General features: G+C 37.6%; 1 protein-coding gene across 1 annotated transcript in view; it reads right to left on the bottom strand.

Annotated features, from left to right (window-relative positions):
• MACROD2 (mono-ADP ribosylhydrolase 2) overlaps positions 1 to 16229 on the bottom strand; it is a 2147078-nt gene that overhangs the window by 1289397 nt on the left and 841452 nt on the right. The gene's annotated exons all lie outside the window — the stretch shown is intronic.

Raw genomic sequence — 16229 nt, 5'->3', positions numbered from 1 at the left:
CAGCAACTGCTGAATGTGGTGGAACCAGTAAAGTTAGTTTATTCCACAGACCACTGTGAGATGTTGCTTCAACTACTGAATTTCCTAAACAATCCTTTATCTTGAAGAATTAAAAGGAAGCTTCTCATTAAAAACAAAGCTGATAAAAAAGGATTGCAAGGCATATCTCTGGCACTAAGTATGGCATGAGGAGAGTTCTACGTCTGGTCAGCGGCATAAAAAAGCCTAGACTTGAAGATCTGCAATATATCGCTAAGAATTTCACAGTAAAGGCTTTGAGAGGATGGTGTTTAAAAAAAAAGAAAGTTGAGCAATTATATGATTAATGTAAGGCAAACACTTCTAGACAAATACCCCCTTTTCCCTTAATAGCACGTGTGTTCTTTCTGTTTAACAAATGTTATCCATATAATTTGTCTCAAATGATTTCACTTTCCTCTGTAAAAACTGCTAAAAAATAAATAGTGGCTTTACAAACAAATGTGTTATAGACTAATATTTCAAAAATATTTTTTAAACTGCTGTTTTCCTTTGGGTTTACTGATGACACATAATCCTGAGCCCATTACTATCTGTCTAACTATTCCTCTTTCTCAAATGGAGGAATTCCCCAAGGTTCATTCTTTGGCCTTAGGCCCTTGTATCTTGTCATTCTTTCCCTTGAAAACTGAATCCATTCCTGTGGTTTCAACTATCACCTCTAAGTGGATAAGTTTAAATCCCTAACTTTAACCTATCTTCTGAACTCCCAAGATTTCAAACTACTATTGGAATTTCATTCAGATCTCCAAGCATCAACTCAAACTAAATATTGTGAAAACTGATATCTCCCAAACTAGAACCTTTTCCCAATAGATCTCCCACAAAAGGCCAATATCCATACTAGCCAAGAGAGGAGAGAAGAAGCAGGGGGATGGGCAGGCTTAATAATGGACTGGGTTAAAGAACTAATAAACTACCTTCCACAAGATGACCAGAGATCTTCAGTGCTATGTCACTGAGTTCCATCTTCTGGAATTTGCCTAAAAACCACCAAACAAGCTGGTAAACTACAAGTTACCCATCTCCCATAACCAGGATATGGAGCAGGCTTTACAGTGGGTACACTTTGGTAATCATCCTCAATGGTACAAAGGATGTTGAGATAACCAGTAATTAAATGAGGGGAAGAACAGGACTCAAATGCCCTCAAAGTAGGGATTAAAAAAAAGAAGTCCAAATTCTGTACCTGAGCATTATTCAGAGGGAAACAAAGAATAGGAATACTAGGAGATTGATACCAATATTCATGAAGGATACTGGGACAGGGCAGTTATGTGGTTCAGTGGATAAAATATTAGGCCTGGAGTCAGGAAAATCTGAGTTCAAATCCAGCCACAGATACTTACTAGCTGTGTGACCCTGAGTGAGTCATTTAACCATATTTGCCTTTGTTTCATCATATATAAAATGAGCTGGAGAAGGAAATGGTAAAACACTCTAGTATGTTTTCTAAGAAAACCCCAAATGGTGTCAGAAGGAGTCAGACATGACTGAAACTAGTGAACAACAACCATCCATGATGGGTTTGCTCCCCTATCATGATATTTGGGGTTGGAGCGCCCTCATAGATAACCAAGCAATGACAGCAACGTTGAAAATGGCCACTAATATCACCACCATTTAAAAGAGACAATCAAAGTCTTCCTGAATTCTCTCTTCTCCCCTTCATCACAATTTCTATTGACACCATATCCCACAATCTTTTTCTTTACTCTAGCTTCTGATAATGTTTTCATAATAATGTTCTCATGTCTTAATAATGTTGTAATAAGCCTCTGCCAAGACCAAACCTATCACCCATCCACCAGCACTGTCCAAGAGATTTTCCACTTAATCATCCCCTCTCTTAATAATCTTCAATCTTGCCTCATTTACTGGTTCCTTCCATTTTTCCCACTGCCTACAATGATACTATTCACAGCATCACCAGCCCTTGGTTCAGTGCATGGAACGTAGTAGGCATTTAAAATCTTGTTGATTGACTTACTATCACCACCACTACTGCTCCTGGCCTCCTATATAATACTTTAAAATCAGCAAACACTTTATATGAGCTTTCTCATTTGACTAGAAATCAGGGATTATTATTTCAAGAATGACAAAGCAAATTGTGGTACATGAATATAAAGGAATATTACTATGCTGTAAGAAATGATAAATATGATGAATACAGATAATCAGTTGCATGAACTGAGGCAAAGTGAAGTTAAGCAGAATGAGGAAAAGAGTACATACAATGTCTGTCACAAAGTAAATAAAATAATAACTATTAGAAGACAACTTAAAGTGAATGTTGCAAAATTATAAAGAGTAAACTTGGCCCCAAAGAAAAGGTGTGAGAAGACATCTTTACCAACTACTGTGCAAAAGCTGGACCACAAGAGTTGGGACATTACATATAGCATCAGATTTTTCCAATATATTGATCATTTTTACTGATTTTTTTCTATTCTTCCTTTTTTAAAAAAAACATTATAAACAATGACTTTATGGGGAAAATCTAGACAATGTAAAACACAAGATTTTTTTTTTTTAAATCTATTTAACAATAAATCAAGGAGGAATGACTCCTGTTACAAGGAATGACAAAATGGTTTGGTACCTGAACACTAAAGTATTTATTGCCCAACCTTAGGCTTCATCTTGTCTACTTACTCTAAGATGGGTGCATTTGTAAAAATCAGTTCCCTCTGTTTACATTAGTAGAATCCTACAGCCCTCTAATATCTGTGGACCAAATGGAACCAGTTAGTCTCCTGGACTGAGATAGCTTCTGTGGAATTCTGCTCCCTGTTCAATAAACTCCAGTGACTTCCTAATATCTCCAACATCAAGGCCCTTCAGAACCTGGCCATTCCTCTTGTTCTCATCTTCTTATACCTTATTCCCAAACCCATCCTGCCTTCCATATATTCTATGATCCAGTGATACTAGCTTTTTTGCTGTTCTACAAACAAGACTGTCTATCTCCAAACAGGGCATTTTCAATAGTGACTCCCCCAAACCTGGAATTCTCTCCCTCCTCATCTCTGCTGCCTGGCTTACCTGACTTTCTTCAAGACTCAAATAAAACTTAATCTTTTATAGGAAGCCTTTCCTGACTCCCCTTTAATTCTACGGCTTTCTCTCTGTTGATTATCTCCACTTTATCTTGTATCTATCTTATTTGTACATATATATTTGCACATGGTTTCTGACTATGAGCTCCCTGAGAGCAGGGACTCTATTTTGCCTTTCTCTATATCCCCAGTGGGGCAGCTAGGTAGCACAGTGGATAAAGTCCTGGGACTAAAGATAGAAAGACTCATCTTCCTAAATTCAAATCTGACCTCTGGCACTTACTAGCTATGTAACCCTGAGCAAGTCACTTATTCCTGTTTGCCTCAGTTTCTTTTCTGTAAAATTAGCTGGAGAAGAAAAGGGCAAACCACTCCAGTATCTTTGCCAAGAAAACCCCAAATGGGGTCACAAAGAGTCAGATACATCTGAGAGGACTGAATAACAACAAATATCCTCAGCACCTGGCAATTCATAGCCACATAATAAATGCTTATTTACTGACTGACTGGCTATAGGGACCTTCACTTCTCTACATCAGGTCAAAGTAAGGATTCAGGAAGAGCAGTAAGGTAGGAAACATACGTGTTGTATAAACTTGTGGCATAAGAATGTCCACAATATGGTTTGTACTATCAATACACAACCAGATGAACTTAGCAAATATTAGGTGTAGGATTTCAAGGCAGATTTCTTAATTCCAAATCCCCTGAGCTATCTGCTACACCATAATTTATCTGCATCTTAAAGGGTTTATTAACAGCTGTGAAATTCACTCCAAAAAAGTGGCAGAAAAAGTAATCATACACCATCCTTTCAATTGTTTTCTTGTACTATTATTAAAATATTAAAAAGAAAAAAAAGCCATGTGTCTATGGCTTATCTTCCTAAATAGGCTAAAAATACCCTACCAGGTAGAACTACTTCTTTAAACTCCTTCCTTCTCCCTACCTGCACCTTGCAGCACCTTTTACATTTAAATAGACATACACACCATAGGCACACAACAAATGTTTAATGTATTGATTTGAAATACTGACTATGCTTAACCCTTTCAAAGATCAAATTACTCAATGGTTATAAATTATGCATTTTGAGAAAATAATATTAATTCCTCCTTCAGATTTGCTATAACATTTTATTTTGTACCCCTCTACTGTGATTCTCATGTAATGTTGTGCATTAGAGTTACCTCTGTTTGGATTTCATTTCCCTACTAGGCAGTATAGTCCATGAGGACATGTCTTATCTAAATTTGCAATCTGAGTGCCTAGCATAGACAGTAGGTACTGAATAAACATTTTGTTGAATTAATTAATGAATGAGTAATAAGGAATGGTACAGTCAATTACTAAACAATTCCCTGCGTTACTCATGGAATTCAATGATAATCTAATGACTGGAGGAGAGGCAACCCAGTGTATTCATTTGCAGAAGGCCTAAATAAACTTGGCTCTGTTATTACCTGAGTGGGCAAGACACTTAAAGATTTGGCCTCATTTTCCTCTATAAAATGAGGGAGTTGGACTGGATGATCCAATGCACTGGAAGTGCCTTCCAATTCTTACATTTCATGAAGCTTATATCCCTTCTAAGGTGTTATCTTAGCTATACTTGGTACTGATTTATTCACTGGTGAGATATGGTGGTAATTAAAATTCATGGAAGCATTTAGGAGTTTAGGACAAGTGAAAACACTAAAAGATCTATACAGAGTGACAAGGGTGACTGGATCTAAGTTGACTTGCATCGAAGAAAATGACATTTAAAATGAATTTTAAAATTTTAGCCTGCTTTGTTGTAATTACACTAGAACATAAAGAAAGGTATTTTTAAGAGGAGCAAAATATAATATGAATTTGAGGGTTTCTGTTTTTACCTTGATTTGTGAAAATCATATTTCAAAATGATTTAGAAATAACATCTTCATATTTATATATAAAGAACATATGTGGATAGTATAACTTTGCTACTTGATAGATGTTTGATTTTGGTAAGGTCATTCTTGTCCAGACTACTCCTATATAGAGTGAGGGGTTGGGTTAAATAACTGAGTTAAAAAGCAGCTTAAGCATTTAATATGTGCTAAGCATTGGGGATAAAAATAGAAAAAGTGAGACAGTCTATCCAGGGAGGTGAACCTGCAGCCTTGAGGATACATGTAGCCCTCTAGGTCTTCAAGCATGACCGTTTGACTGAATCCAAACTTCATAGAACAAATCCTTTTATTATGCTTTCTCCACCTTCTATGGAAGCTGCACTCTAATTGGAGGAGACAACACATAAAAGAAAGTTCAGCTATGAAGAAAACAGAAAGGCCTGGAAGCTGTAAGGGTTCAATTGTAGCATTAGATGGCAAGGTCCAGGAGTCTTAAGTCACACTGCTACGTCCAGGGTTTAGAGGCACAGAAGCAGGCAAATGATAAGAGAAGTTTTGGAGGCAGTAGTAGGGCAGATGTAAGGCCTGGTGGCCCTCCATTTAACTAGAAAGATTAGAGTTAGTGATCTCTTGCATCCAAATCTGTAAATAGTCAAGTGTCCTGCATGAGATCTGGGATAGCACAGGGTCAGGGTAGGGATTTAGTGGGGAATGAAAGGGAGCAAGTGCAACTCCCCTCCCCTAGTCCCTTCTATGTCCCTTCCAGTGCTGAAGTTCCTTCATTTATATGCAAAATATTAACAATTCTAGATTCTTACACATAGAGCAATTTTTTTTTTAAATCAAAAGCAGGGAAATAAGGCATTTTGCTCACAATTGAGTCAGTAAATAGCATGGATTCTGTGAAAGACTGAAAGCCCTACAAGAGGAAGACAACATGCACTATTTCAATAAATCTCCACATTGACTAGCCTTCTCATACTTATCAATTGTTTTATTATACGTGCTTTAAATTATAGTATCCTAAAATTTCAGGGTAAAAATGCAGTTTAGTTTCACAATGCGGGGAGCTTGGCTTCTACATTAGGAAACCAATAACATCCCAGAACTAGGGAGCATAAATGGCTTGCTGGGGTACCACACAATGGTGCTAATGCTTCTCAGACTCTGAATTTGTACTTACATTTCATTTTACCGAACTTAGTTCATACACAAACAACTTTGGACTCCGCTGCAATTTGAGTGATGCATGGATCTCAGTTTGGAGACATTATTCCAGGATGGATGTCTTCTAAGCTCAAACACACAAGAGTGCTCTTCACATTACTGCACAACCCCAAGAAAGGGCCAAAAGTCTTATGCTAAAGAAGGCTCTGTCCGTTGATTTTCTTTTCCTTTCTCTCTCAGCAGGTGTTAGCAACAGGAGGAGGGGGAACAAGAGGATTTCCCCCAAACAAAACTGGTTTATTCCATAAAGCAGAGCTCTGCAACATTTGTGGGTAGGTTGTAGGGGAATGAGGTGGGGAGCAAGCCTGACAACACAATGGTCTATAATAATGAACGGATGCCTCTTTCACTGGGCGCAGAGATTACTGAGCCTAAAGATGCTGGGGAGCGATAAGGACAAAGGAGGAGCCTCTGTCCATTGAGGACAGTAAACATTAACTCACTTTGAAAGCACTCTTGTGAAGACAGCATTGTTATTTCTATTTTGCCTTTGGTAACAAAACTGTCATGAGGCAATGAGTCAGTGCATACCTCCATATCCTGTCTCACCACAATTTTGTGAAACTAAGTAAAAAATTTCCATAGAAGATGGAAGCCCATCTTCTAATCCATCCCCCCTCCCCTTAAACAAGCCATCTAAAGCACACATTTATTTTTCTACCCAGAGAGTAGAATTTTGGCAGATGACTTTCAATTAAGTGTTTCCTTCATTCATAAGATACACCTATTTGAAAATGATGCTGTAACTAGAGAATGATTGGTAAAAATGGATTATTGGATTTGATTTGACAGACTCTGTGCCACCCTTGAAGTGTTACCTTTTTGTGATTTTTCAGTTGTTTCAGTTGAGACTGATTTTTTATAACCCCATTTGAGGTTTTCTTGGCAAAGACACTGGAGCACTTTGACATTTTACAGATGAGTAAACTGAGGCAAATGGAGTTAAGTGAATTATGCCAGGGTCATACAGCTAGTAAGTGTCTGAGGCTGGATTTGAACTCAGGAAGATGAGTCTTCCTGACTGCAGGCCCAGAATGCTATTTACTCTGTCACATAATTGCTCCCTAAACCCTGACAAAGCACCGTTCAGAGTTGAGGAAAGGCCAAGGAAGTGCCTGGTGTAGTTTGATGTACCTGAAGAAGGCAATATGATTGACTACTTGAAATCTGAGGAGAGGGTAGGAAATTTCTGCCTTCATCTTGGATGTAGAAATGGAAAATTGTGACTTTTAGCAAATGGATTTCAATACTACTCTAAAAGTTTTTCTAACTCTTCCCTTTCACATTTTGTCTTTTCTGTTTCCCACCTTACCCTGTTATTCCAGGCTGTGCTTCAGAAAATAGATAGGGTCAAAGTCAAACTAAGATCTCCTTTGGACACCCCTCCCCAAATTAGGGTTCAAGAATTAAGTGACTGGAGTTTCCCCAGTTACTAAAGAATACCAGTTGTGAAGGCAATTTATGTAAAAAACAAAGAGCCCTTATCAATATTGATACAAGTAAGATTTCAACTTTCCATTCTATAACTGATGGCTTGTCTGAGCTCCAGGTCAAGGAAATATTTCCATGTGGTAGTCCCACCCATATTTCAAATTCAACATGTGTTTCAAGCCAAGCTTATCTTTTTTACCCCCAAATCTGCTCCTCCTTCATATTTCTTTCTTTCAGTCAGCAGCACCATATCAAAGGTTTTAGACTTAGAAGTGACTATGAGATCATCCCCTTATTTAACAAAAGAGGAAAATGAGACTCACAAATGTGAAGTCACACTGTACAAAGTCATGTTTCTAGTAAGGTTCAAAGAAGGGATTCAAATCAAGGTCTTCTGACTCCAAATCAAGAGTCCTTTTCACTAAGCCATGTTACTTTTTTAATTTCCAATGTTTAAAAATCTTAATGTTATTATTTTACTTCTTTCACCTTTCATATATGATTGTTTTTTGTTGTTCCGTCTTTTCAGTTCTGTCCCACTTTTCATGATCCCATTTGAGGCTTCCTTGGCAAAGATACTGGAGTGGTTTGACATTTCCTTCCCAGCTCATTTTACAGATGAGGAAACTGAGGCAAGCAGAATTAAGTGACTTGTCTAGGGTCAGGCAGCTCGTAAATGTCTGAGGCTGGGTTTGAACTCAGGTCTTCCTGACTCCAAGTCTGGACCTCTATCTACTGTGCCACCTACGTGCTCCATGTAATGTTACCATGTTCTTTTAATTTCCTCCATACAGTCTCATATACCTATCATTTTTTTCCTATATCCTATTAACTTTGTTCTAGTGTAGGCTAATTATCATCAAGTATGGTAAACTGATCACAGGATTTTATATTAAAGGACTAGGATTCTAACGCTGGCTCTGATATTTACAATCTATGTGACCTTGAGAAAGTTATTTAATCTACTTCAGTTTCATCTTCTACAAATTGATGGGATGGAGGGGTGGGGAACCTCTGGCCTCAGGGCTACAGAAGGCCTTCTAGGTCCTCGGATATAGCCTGTTGACTGAGTCCAAGTTTTACAGAACAGATCCTGTTATTAAGGGGATTTGTTCTGTGAAGTTTGGATTGAGTCAAAAGGCCACAACTGAGGACCTAGAGGGTCACATGTGGCCTTGAGGCTGCAGGTTCCCCACCCCTGAGCTAGACTATATGTTGTTTAAGGTAATTTCCAATGGACCAAAGATGATTCTAATTTCCATTATTTCCTAGCTTTCCTCGTACTTGCCAAAGCCATCTTTGTTTGCTCCTCTGCTTATAATCTTTAGTGGCTCTCTGTTGTCTACTAAGCAAAATGCAGATTTCTTTGCCTTCACATTCTGGTGCCACCTTCCTCACTTTAGTGCTATCTTTTGTTTCTAGGCTTTCTTTATCCTACTACCTTCTAAACATCATGCAGCAGTCAAAGTAAACTTTTTATTTATGCATACCAAATATGCTCTGCACTTGCCAAACTATTTCTGATAGTATGAAAATACCTTTCTTTCTCTTGTCAAAATTCTACCCAAACTTTAAAACCCAATTCATATAACAGCTCCTCAATAAAATCCTTCCTAATTTCCCTTTTCAGTAACTTCCCCCATTAGACATTACATACTCTTGCTTTGCAACTCTCTGATGCACTTAGCATGTGTCATAGCTATCTGTGTATTTTTCTTATCTCCTACCTACTACAGAGAGACAGAGATATAATATCAGGAATAGTATTGTATCTCAACTCTGTATCTCCTCCAGAACTAGACACAGAGCTCTGCACACAGAAGGAGACTGATAAATGTTTGTTTAGTTGGATTGAATTGCATCCCCAAACCAGTATGATACCATCAAATAAAACAGAACTAAGGATTGTAGAATTCCACAGTGAGCTTTGAGAGTTTAACCTGAATTGTTGAAGAAGAAAATAAAAATTCATTAAAGAGTTTGGCAACAAATGTTTGTGCAGATTTACATCTTTAACAATGTAATAAAGTTAAGAACTTATCTAAAAAGAATAACAACAAAAAAATCACCCTATCCTAAAATTCCCATTAGAATAGGTCATTCAGGAACCCTGCCCCAGTAGTCATATTATTTTCATTTAATGTGAAAAAAACATGAACACGAAATGAACATTTCTGAACTTGCCTAATCACTTGGCCATTATTACATCCACCAATATTAGGCAGGTTTGAAGATTCAGAACCAACATGAGGCTCTCACCCTCCTGGGCCAACATACACCAAGGTTGCACTGGGGTCCGAAAGGGAAGATCATGACTTTGCTCCACTGAAGAAAAATTTTAATTTTATTCTTTCATTTAAAAAAAAAAAAACTTTGAAGCCATGAGTTATGACACCACAATGGAATGTTCATGAGAGCAAAAGAAGTTTTTATTGAGGAAAGAGGAAGCCCAGAGGGAAAAAAAGACCAAAAACCCATGACTCCTGCTGGAAGGGCTGACATCATCCTGAATTACTAGCCACAGGGAGTCAAAAACCACCCTAGTAAATTTCAGTTAAGTACTTCATAGGCCAACGTATTATTTCTATTATCATCATAATCATCCTCTTCATTCAAAGAGGAAAAAAATAACACACCAAGGACAAAATGTTTAAGTAATGCATGTGCCCTGAGGCACAAGTAAATGAGACATTTCTTTAGTCTTGAGATGAACCGAACCCACTCTTAACCATTTGGGCTGTTTAATATCCACATTACCTAGATTAGATTACAAAGCCCTTTTAGGAAATACACCACATTTTCTTCACGTTATATACTTTTACCTGATGAAGGACAATATAATTAATGCCAGGCCACTCTGTGGTAATCAAGAAATGTTAAGTAAAGGAAGAGATGAATGGCTGAATGATTAGAATGGAAACCTCACTATTATTAATAATGACAATCTACAGAACAAACTCCCACAATCAGGCAAACCAAAGACAGTCACTAGGACAAAGGAATCCATCATACTCCCTCACGGAAATGTCTTCACTGAGTGAAGCTTTAATGTTATGGCCATGCTTCTTTATGGGGTTCCAGAGAGAATCATCCATTTGAATGAAGTTTTCATACTTTTTTTTTTTTTGTCAAAACAAAGTTAAATATATCATCTACTCTATCTGAATCTAGGAGGAAGTATCTTTGCAGATACATTTGTAGGTTTTCATGTTTGAAAATGAAATATTTATAATACATGTCTCTTCTTGACCCAACTATTAGAAAAGCTAGAGGCAAGTCCAAGGCTCAAATGTTATAATCTGCTCAAACTTTGAACATGAAAATATTTAATTCTTAGAATAAAGGAAACATAGGATCTTAAAGATGGAAAGACTTCAGAAATCACATAGATCAGTGGACACTTGAAGCAAAATTCCCCTCTACAACATCTTCAAGTGAACATTTAGGTACCAAAAGTCTCAAATAACAAAGAAAGGAGACCCCCTTAATTCTAGTCCCCTCCCACTGTTGATTATTTCCAATTTATCCTGTGTATCAAATGAGATAATATTTGTAAATTGTTTAGCAAAACATCTGACACGTAGTAGATGACAAAGGCTATATTGTTGTTACCTGTGTATATTGCTGTTTTCATGTTTTCTCCTCCATCAGACTATGAACTCTGGGAGCAGAGCCTATCTTTCAAACTTGTGGTTTTCTTTGTACCTTTACCTCTTAGGAAAGTACCTAGGAAATAGTAGGTGCTTGACAAAAGTTTGTTGACTAAGTTATAAGCATTCACTCCCTTCAGAGACAAACTTTTCCAATTTTGGACACTGCCAGTATTTCTTTGTATTGTTAAGATACACTTTCCTATAACTTCCACCCACTTTTTTTTTGAGTTCTCTTGGAATAAATAGAACAATTTAAATTACTCTCTGTAGGACAGCTCTTCAAATATTTGAAATACTTTCATGGTTGGTGGAGCTATGAATTGGTTTAGCCATTCTGGAAAACAATTTGGAATTATGCCCATAAAGTTACCAAACTATGTACAACCTTTGACCAACCTAGATATCAGAACAGATGAAGCACTGGGCTTGTGATTAGGAAGACTTGAGTTCAAATAGAGCCTTAGCCTTGCTAGATAGCTGTGTTAGCCTGAACAAGTCATTTAACCATTTTTTTATCTTAGTTTTCCTCATCTGTAAAATGGGGATAATAATAGCAACTTCCAGAGTTGTTAGGAGGATTGAATGAACTAATATCTGTACAGCACTTAGCACAGTACCTGGCACATAGTAGCTACTTTAAATACTAATTCTTTCCTTCCTTCCTTCCTTCCTTCCTTCCTTCCTTCCTTCCTTCCTTCCTTCCTTCCTTCCTTCCTTCCTTCCTTCCTTCCTTCCCTCCTTCCTTCCTTCTACTCTTCTTTCCTATACCACTACTAGGCACTCAAAGAAATCAAAGAAAGAAAGAATCTATGTGCAAAAATATTTCTAAAAGCTCCTTCTGTGAGAGCTCAAAACTGGAAACTAAGAACGTATTCTCCATTTGGTTAATGGCTAAACAAATTATGGTATGTGAATGTAATGAGATATTATTGTGCTGTTTCAATGGATAGTCTCAAAGGAAACTGAGATCTATATGAACTGATGGGTGTGTTCATCTTTCCTTGCTGAAGAAGACCATGCCAACAGAGAAACAATGACATGACTTACACTTGAGCTTTGTTTTTGAGTAAGGGAGGGCTATACAGGTCACCAGCCTCACTTCTCCTCCAGAGCCATCTGAATCCAGTGACCAGATATTCATCAGGATGACTGGAGATGACCCAGGATAAGGCAATTGGGGTTAAGTGACTTGCCCAAGGTCATACAGCTAGTGAGTGTCAAGTGTCTGAGGTGAGATTTGAACTCAGGTCCTCCTGACTCCTGCACTGGTGCTCTATCCACTGCACCACCTAGCCGCTCTTATGAACTGACAGAGATGAAGTGAGGAGAACTTGGAGAACATTTTATGCAATGACAACCATATTATAGAGATAACAACTTTGAAAGACTTTTAAATGCTCTAATCAGTGCAACACTGCTGAAAGATAAAGAAAAGAGATGCTGCTTACCACCTGACAGAGAAGTGGTGGCCTTAAAGTACAGAAGGAGACAGAGGTCATGGGGAAATTTGTTTTGCTGGGATTATATAGCTATGTACTGATGTATTTATTTTTCAATTTTTTTTTTAAATTTACATGGTAAGTATAAGGAAGGGAAAATAGGAAAGAGATAGCTAAAAAGGGGGATTGCTAACTGAAAAAACTGAATTGACAAACAAAAAATCCAAATTTTTTAAAATAGCTTTCAGTAGCCTTTGTCTCTTAACTAGGCTAAATATTCCCAGTTCCTTTAAGTAATACTTGTACACAGAGCCATAATTAGGGCAGCGTGTATAGGTCATTCTTCTAGACCACTGAAATTTAGAAAACGAACAAAAAAATAACAACTGAATAAAGCTCCTATTTATAGTACTATAACTAACTTTGTATGTGTGGAGATATGTGTGTGTGTGTGTACATGTGCACATGTGTGCACACTTATGCTTTCTATCCTCATTGAATGGAGTGATTTGGAAAACAGATGACAATTTTGGATATTTTTTCTATGCCTCTCAGCTTTGCCTATTTATTTTGTCCTTGTTTTATTTTTGCCTGGATTTAGGTACAGGATGAAGCAACGAGCTAGTACTCATTATTAATACCCATTCACAAACCAGTTTTATAACATTCTACCTTCTTCTCAACTGAATTTGCCTTAACTTCTTCTTTTATTATTTTCATATCATCAACTACAAAGTTGAAATGACGATATGCTGTATACTGCTTATACTGGCTACCAAAACTGTAGCTTATAACTCAGGTTATAAGATCCCATGTGATCCTGGCTGCCCTCACCTGGGCAATTATCCAATCAAAGCTTCCCAAAATACAGCAGCTCGAGCTCATCACACTCTACTAGATTTGCTCTTATTAGACCATAGTATAGAAAGATTAATACTTCCTTTGCTATGAACACTAATACCTTGATTAAATGTTGTTCATCCTTGTTTTCAATGAGAATCAATAACATCACAGAGTGATATCTTGATTTGAATGTGAAATGGATTGAATCGAGGCAGAATTGTTCAGTTATCAGCCTCACTCTCTCTTCCTGGTCGCTGAATTCCAGTGGCAAGATGGCTATTGTTGTCTTTGAAGAGGACCAAAATGACATCACCATGATAAAGTGAAGTTTCAGTGTGTCTGACTGTGACTGGTCAGACCAATATGAGCTTGGAATGCTCCACCATAGGTTGGGCACAGATAGTCCATGTGAACATTTGGAGTAGATATTCCAAATGTGCGCATACTGCCTTTACTTTTTGCTGTCTCAATTCTGCTTTGCTCATAGAGCACAGCACCCTTTCTGATGTGGGCACACCATGCTGAGTGGTCCTCTTCCAGTGTCTCCCATGTAGCACAGTCAAATCCAAAGTTCTTGAGAAAGACCTTGAGAGTATTCTTGTATTGCTTCTTCTGACCACCATGTGATCGCCTGCCCCTTGTGAGTTCTCCATAAAATAAAAAAAAGTCAGTGTCAAGACAAAAGTCAGAATGACTCATGATGGCCCAGGATGCAATAGATGACCTTGGCATCTTTGATGTCTGACCAAGCTCTAAGCACCCCACAGCAGCTGCTTCAGTCACCTTCATGGACATTGGGACAAATTATTTTCATCTTTCCATTCTTCTGGAGAACTCTTGGAGTTGGAGTTGATATGTCCCTGACTCACCAAAAGGTCTGAGGCCAAAATGATTTTACTGCAGTATAGCTGCTGTGCATACTACAGTTTCTTAGAATCAAAGCTGAATGGAAGGGAACTGCAAAGGTGGATGAACAGCCCTGAAAAAGTCTTGGCAAGCCTTCACATCAGAGGTGCTAGTACTCCTTAAATACCCCAAATACCTATACATTAAATGTAGCCAGATTATAAAAGTTGCTCTACGTTACCATGTTCAGAACTAAATATAACTCTCCAAATGAGGTCTGACCAGAGAAGAGCTGCAAGGAAAAACTACCTCTCAAATCCTGGACATCATATTTCTTTTATGAGAGCCTGGAACTGCATTAGTTTTCTAGGCTGACATATCATATTGAACTTAAACACCAAGATCTTTTTTTCAGATGAACTGCTGCCAAGTTATCCTGGCTTTTGTAACTTCCCTATTACTGTCAATGGAACCGCCATCCTTCCAGTCACCTAGGCTTGCAATCTAGGTGTCATCCTCAACTCCTCACTATCTCATCCCACCCTGGACCCCTCCAAGTACAATCAGGTGTGAAATTCTGTAGTTTTTTCTCTTCATAACATCTCTTATATACACTCCTCTCTCTCCTGTATGGTATAGGCCCTCATTATCCCATGCGTAGACTATTACAATAACCTTATTTTTGGTCTTCTGGTCCCAAAATCTCCTACAACAGTCCATCCTCCACTTAGCTGATTTCTTAAAATATGTCAGACCATGCCACCATCCATGCACTTTCCTTCAATCAAACTTACTGATTCCCTGTTGCCTTCAGTATCAAATATGAAATTCTGTATTGGGCTTTTAAAACCTTCCATAATTTGGTCCTTTCTACTTTTTTTACAATCTTCTCACTATTTAAATACTGTCTCCAGCCCCTGAATACTCAGCAATCAAGTGACACTGGCCTCCTTGCTAATCCTTGCATAGGATACTCCATATCCCTATTTTGAGCATTTTCACTGGTTGTCCCTCATGTTTGGAACTCTCTCCTCTTCTCTACCTCTTCATTTTGTAGGATTCCTTCACATCCAGCTAAAGCTCTACCAATTGTAAGAAATCTTTCCCAGTCTTCCTTAGTCTCCTTCTGAGATTTTCTCCATTTTACATGGTTTCTTCATAGTTATTTGTATACTGTCTCCTCCATTAGATTGTAAATTCCTTCAGAGAAGGGACTATTTTTTGTCTTTCTTCATAACCTTAGCACAATGCTGACAGATTTCCTCCATATTGTATTTCAGAAGTATTTTTTTAATAAACCAAATATATTAATTTATTTTTATCTTAATTAAATTTCATCTTAATAGATGTGGATCAGTGGTCTAGTCTAAGAATTTCCTTTTCAATGCTCTCTGATACAGAGTGTTAGCTATAACTCTAAGCTTTATATCACAGAAAATTTAAGAGGCATGGCCATCTATTCCTTTATTAACACATCAATAAATCTGTTATACAATTATATTGGTAAATTGTTGCACAGTGCAAGGTTAAGCAAAGATTTCTAGGGCACTCCACTGAAGACCTCTTTCCAAGCTGACTTTGAACAACTAATGACTACTCTTTGGGTCTGGCCATTTAACCAATATTAAGAAACTTTGTCAAATGCCTCACTGAAAGCGAAGTTACAGCATTTTCTAGATTGGTCAGATTAGTTAACCTGTCAACAAAGAAATTGTGTTTAGTCCATTTGGACTTGTTTTTAATAAACTCATGGAGGAACACAGTGAGAGCTTCTTATTTTCTTAAGTGTTTGCAAGACATCTTTCTAACAAT

The sequence above is a fragment of the Notamacropus eugenii genome, chromosome 1, assembly GCF_028372415.1.
Source record: "Notamacropus eugenii isolate mMacEug1 chromosome 1, mMacEug1.pri_v2, whole genome shotgun sequence".
NCBI classification, from domain to species: Eukaryota; Metazoa; Chordata; class Mammalia; order Diprotodontia; family Macropodidae; genus Notamacropus; species Notamacropus eugenii.
Note: the sequence above shows the minus strand (reverse complement) of the source record. Positions and strands in the feature narration are given on the sequence as shown.